This window comes from Rhinolophus hipposideros (assembly GCF_964194185.1).
Source record: "Rhinolophus hipposideros genome assembly, chromosome: 23".
NCBI lineage: Eukaryota > Metazoa > Chordata > Mammalia > Chiroptera > Rhinolophidae > Rhinolophus > Rhinolophus hipposideros.
Genome location: NC_138069.1, coordinates 560,118 through 566,282, shown reverse-complemented (window position 1 = coordinate 566,282; position 6,165 = coordinate 560,118). Strand labels below are relative to the sequence as shown.

The following is a 6,165-nucleotide window of genomic DNA, read 5'->3' as shown; positions in this document are numbered from 1 at the left end:
GGAGATAGATGACCCATTTCTGAAAGTTTGGAGTTTGAAAGAGCAAACCCAAGCCCCTGAAAATTAATTTAACCCATCAGGGTTGTATCATGTTGTACACTTTCTCTGTATTCATATATTTAAGCACTTCGATAACATCTGTAGTTTTTTGTACTTGAAGTTCCATTTTGTTTCAGTGTTCTAAAGAAGGATTTATCATACTTTCCACCTCTGTCTCTCTGTCTCTCTGTCTCTCTCTCTCTCTCTGTCTCTGTCTCTCTCTCTCTCACACACACACACATACACACACACACACACACGTCAGTATTTTTTGGATTTTTTTCCTTCTCTATTTTTTGTCAGTTTAAATGGTTTGTGCATTGAATGCATTTCAAAATATTTTAACTTAATTTTGCTACATCATTACTTTATTTTCATATCACTCTATTGTTTTCTTTTTTATGTTTTCACCATATCTGAGGTATAAAAGTATCACAATATCAAGAAAAATATTACAGAACAAATTTTCTTGTTTTAAATTCTATTATATTTATTGGATGACTTAAGATGGTGACTTGCTAATTCCATCATTTTTTTACATTTATTAGTTGGCACTATATATATAAATATATATATATATATTTATATATGTATAATTCATATATATGTATATATATATATATATACATATATATGAATTTTAGTTTGGAATAATTCTTGACTTACAAGAAGTTGCAAAAATGGCAGAGATCCCATATATGCATCATCTAGCTTCCCACACCTGCCATAACTTTACTATATGATCTAAATGAGGAAATTAATTATAGGCATAATATAATTAATTAGACTTCAGTAACCAGAACTTACTCAGATTTCACTGGTTTTTGCTTGCATGTCTTTTCGTTGTCTTTTTGGATAATTCTATGACATTCTATCACATGTATAGATTTGTGTAACCATCACTGTGATCAAGATGCAGAACTGTTCTGTCAACACAAAGAAACTTGTTCAAATGATCTCTGTATAGTCACACCCTCCCATCCCTAACTGCTGGTAAACACTACTTGGTTTTCCATATCTGTTGTCATTTTGAGAATGATATATAAATGGAATCTTACAGTATGTAACTATATGAGATTGCCTCAGTAGAATGTCTAAGGTCCATCAACGTTGTTAGCTGCTATACTCATCAATATTTCATTCCTGAGTCATATTCTGTAGCATGGATATACCACAGTTTGTTCACCCATCACCCACTGAAAGTCATTTGGTTGTGTCCAGTTTTCAGCTGTTAAAAACAAAGCCACTTTCATCATTGGTGTACAGGTTTTTGTGCACACATAATTTTAAATTTCTCGAGGACAAATGCCATGATTGAAATTGCTGAGTCATATGTAAAGTGCAGGGTTAGGTTTTTAAACACCTACCAAACTATGTAGATCATGCCGATTTATATCCTACCAACGACATGGGAGAGTTCCAAGTTTTCTGCACACGCAGGAGCATTCAGTCCTGCCAGTATTTCCACTTTAGCTGTTCTAATACATGTGCAGTGGTATATCATTGTGGTTTTAATTTGCACTTCCCCAGTAGCTAAAATGGAGCATAAGTTTATATATTTCTTTGTCATTTTATGTCTTCCTTTTTGTAGAAAATCTCTTTACTATAGAGCAAATAATTTTCAGCAATGACATGACAATGTAAGAACACAGTTAGCACGTTTTATATTATACCATGCAGTAATTAAGAAAGTAATTAAGTTAGTGATCTGGAGGTCCCTGTTTTTCTTTACCATGTCAATTGCAGATAATGTTTGAATGCAGTGGCAAAATCAAAACACTGATAACCATCCACAAACACTCTTAAATGTGTGTGCTCACAGATAATTTCCAACCTGAATGGCTGGTCTGGGATGAATGGAAAGTAAGGGATTGCTGACTGTTCTTCACTCCCTTCACCAGATATACAATAATTTCTGAGAACACAGCTCTGAATTCAGTTGCCACATCAGCTAGACAAGCTTCTGAGTCACCACAGGTCAAGCTGATGGCAAAGCTCTCGGGGTTGAGGTCAACGATGCCCATCACTAACACCTTCTTGCCTGGCCTCATGCCATATTTAATGTGCCCATAAAATGAAACTATCAGTCGTGGGAAATATACATCGGCTTAAACTGGAGAGCCCAAGGAGTTGTTCAAATGTCCATCAACTCGTTTCACTAGACATCACTGCTGGTCACTGAACTGGCCATTTCTGGGGCCGCAGAGTGCACGGCTGGCCGCCCAGTGGCTAGAGAGGTAGGAAAAGGTGTGCAGGCGGGGACCCCACCCCGTTTTTATATCTTCTATGATGAAGTATCTATTGAAGCCTTTTGTCCATTTCTTAATTTTCTTTTTCTTTTTTTCTTTTGAGTTTATAAATTTTATGTAGAGATGGGGCTTTTTTGTTTGTTTGGGTTTTCTTTGTCAAATCACACCAATTTATAAATACTTCTTTCAGTTGGTGCTGGTTTTTTTCATCCTCTTACAGTATTTCACAAAGCAAAAAGTTTTTAATGTGATTTAAGGTCAATGTATCATTTTTTTCTTTTTATGGATTGTGGTTTTAATGTCATGTCTAAGATGTCTTCAACTAACCCAAGGTAATGATTTTTTTCTATGGTTTCTTTTAACAGTTTTACTTTCATACTTTGCATTTAGATCTATGGTCTATTTTGAGTTAATTTTTTATGAGATGTGAGGTTTAGGTAAAGATTAATTCCTTTGTCTAAAGATATCCATTGTTCCAGCAATGTTTGTTGAAATTTGTACCTTTGTGAAAAATCACTTGAATATCTTTTTGTGAATTTATTTTCAAGTTTTCTATTCTATCCATCAAGTTAACTTTCTATCCCTCTACCAATACCTCACTGGCTTAATTACTGTAACTTTATAATAAGTCTTAAAATCAGGCAATGTATTTCTCCAACTTTCTTTTTCTATTCATATTTTCTTTTTTTTTTCATTCATCCGTCCACTCATTTAATCTTTTTTTAATTATTATTATTAGTTTCAGGTGCACAAGACAAGGTAATACTTAGACGTTCACCATTTATCTCCCTCACACTGTGGACCTCCCTGCCCCCATCTCCCCATCCACTATCCCTCCGACATCGAACTGAACCAGAACATTATATATATAAAATTACAGTTGGCATTCATTATAGTTCAGCTTCAGGTGTACAGAACATTGATCAAGCATCTACGTCTTCCCTGAGGTGGTCTCCCAAATGGGACATGTGTCCATCAGATACCCTACAAAATCTTTACAACAGTATTGATTACATTCCCCAAATTAATTATCAAAACCCTGTGGCCATCTTGTGGTTACCGACTGTTTTCTAATCCCCTCACCTTCCCCCTTATTCCCACACTCCCGCCCATCTAGCAACCCTCAGTTTTTCTTCTTTGTCTCCAAAAGAGTTTCTGATTAGTTCATTCACTTATTCTTTTCTTTAGATTCTGCATATAAGTGAGATCATATGGTATTTGTCTTTCTCTTTCTGAATTATTTCGCTTAACATAATGTTCTCTAGATCCATCCATGTTGTTGCAAATGGTAAGATTTCTTTTTTCTTTATGGCTGCGTAATACTCCATTGTATAAATGTACCACAGCTTCTTAATCCAGTCATCTACCGATGGGCATTTTGGCTGTTTCCATTTCTTGGCTATTGTATATAGTGCTGCAATAAACATAGGAGTGCATATAGATTTTTGAATTGGAGTTTTGGATTTCTCCAGATAGATGCCTAGGAGTGGGATTGCTGGATCATGAGGTAGTTCCATTTTCAGATTTTTAAGATCCCTCCATACTCTTTTCCATAGAGGCTGCACCAATCTGCAATCCCAACAACAGTGCACAAGCGTTCCCTTTTCTCCAAATCCGCACCAGCACTTGTTTGTTGATTTATTGATGATAGCCATTTTGACTGGGGTGAGGTGGTATCTCATTGAGGTTTTTATTTGCATTTCTCTGATAGTTAGTGAGGTTGAGCGTTTCTTCATATGTCTGTTTGCCATCTGTATGTCCTTTTTAGAAAAATATCTCTTCATGTCCTCTGTCCATTTTTTACTTGGGTTGTTTGTTTTTTTGGAGTTGAGTTGAGTGCGTTTTTTACAGATTTGTGATATTAATCCTTTATCAGATATATGATTGGCAAATATCCATTCCCATTCAGTAGGATCCCTTTTTTTTTATTGATGGTTTCCTTTGCTGTGAAAAAACTTTTTAGTTTGATGAAACCCCACGTGTTTATTTTTTCTCTTACTTCCCTCGCACGGGGATATATATCAGTAAAAATCTTACTCCGGGTTATCTCTGTGAAGTTTCTTCCTATATTTTCTTCTAGATATTTTATGGTTTCAGATCTTACATTTAAGTCTTTAAGCCATTTTGAATTTATTTTTGTATATGGTGTAAGGAGGTGGTCAAGCTTCATTTTCTTGCATGTGTCTGTCCAGGTTTCCTAGCACCACTTATTGAACAGACTGTCTTTACCCCATCGTACATTCTTGCTTCCATTGTCATAGATTAGATGGGCATATAGGCATGGATTTATTTCTGGACTCTTTATTCTGTTCCATTGATCTATGTGTCTATTTTTATGCCAGTACCATGCTGGTTTTTGTGTTTTTTGTTAAGATAGCGGAAAAGTCTATTTCATTATGTTATTGCTGATCACACATCTACCTTGTGACGATTCATTAAGTTTGAATTGAACTCTTACAAATAGTGCTCTCTTCTATATTTACAAGGTATATAACATACTTTATTATTATTTTTGTTGGTGTATTAATAAATATCAGTGTTAGAGACATTTATTAAAATTAATTTTGCTTTGTACTTATATCCATGAATATTATAAAAGTAGTGTTCAAAGTATAGGCATACTTTTTAACATGTGGATTAAATTTTTTTTCTTCATCATATTTATTTATTATTTTCTTTTAATTTTTTTACTTTTTTTATTAGTTTCAGGTGTACAAGACAAGGTAACACTTAGATGTTCATCATTTATATCCCTCACACTGTGAACCCCCCTCCCCCCATCCACTATCCCTCCGACCTCACACCGAGCCATCACATTATATATATAAAATTATAGTTGGCATTCATTAATGTTTAGCTTCTGGTGTACAACGCCATGATCAGGCATCCACAGTATCTCTGAGGTGGTCTCACAAATAGGACGCACATCCATCGGATACCCAACAAAATCTTTACAACATTATTGAATAAGTTCCCCAAATTAATTTTCAAAAAACCCTGAGGCCATCTTGTGGTTACCAGCTGCTTCCTAATCCCTTCACCTTTCCCCTTATCCTCAACCCCCCCCCCCCGCCCATCTAACAACTCTCGGTTTTTTCTTTGTGTCCCCAAAACTGTTTCTGATTAGTTCATTCACATATTCTTTTCTTTAGATTCTGCATATAAGTGAGATCATATGGTACTTGTCTTTCTCTTTCTGACTTATTTCACTTAACATAATGTTCTCTAGATCCATCCATGTTGCTGCAAATTATAAAATTTCTTTCTTCTTTATGGCTGCGTAATACTCCATTGTATAAATGTACCACAGCTTCTTAATCCAGTCATCTACCGATGGGCATTTCGGTTGTTTCCATATCTTGGCTATTGTGTAAAGTGCTGCAATAAACATAGGAGTGCATACTGATTTTTGAAATGGAGTTTTGGATTTCTCCGGGTAGATGCCTAGGAGTGGAATTACTGGATCATAGAGTAGTTCCATTTTCAGATTCCTGAGATACCTCCATACTGTTTTCCATAGTGGCTGCACTAATCTGCAATCCCACCAACAGTATACTAGCGTTAACTTTTTTCCACATCTGCACCAGCATTTGTTGTTTCTTGATTTATTGATGATAGCCATTTTGACTGGAGTGAGGTGTTATCTCATTGTGGTTTTTATTTGCATTTTTCTGATGGTTAGTGAGGTTGAGCATTTCTTCATATGTCTGCTTGCCTTCTGTATGTCCTTTTTAGAAAAATGTCTCCTCAAGTCCTCTGTCCATTTTTTAATTGGGTTGTTTGTTGTTTTGGAGTTGAGTTGAGTAAGCTTTTTATAGATTTGTGATGTTAATCCCTTATCGGATATATCATTGGCAAATATCCTTTCCTATCCCCT

General features: G+C 35.3%; 1 pseudogene across 1 annotated transcript; it reads right to left on the bottom strand.

Moving 5' to 3' along the window:
• Positions 1-1,660: 1,660 nt before the first annotated feature.
• On the bottom strand, positions 1,661-2,230 carry LOC308491948 (galectin-related protein-like; annotated as a pseudogene). Its single transcript has one exon. The product of its transcript is annotated as a galectin-related protein-like (transcript).
• Positions 2,231-6,165: the final 3,935 nt, after the last annotated feature.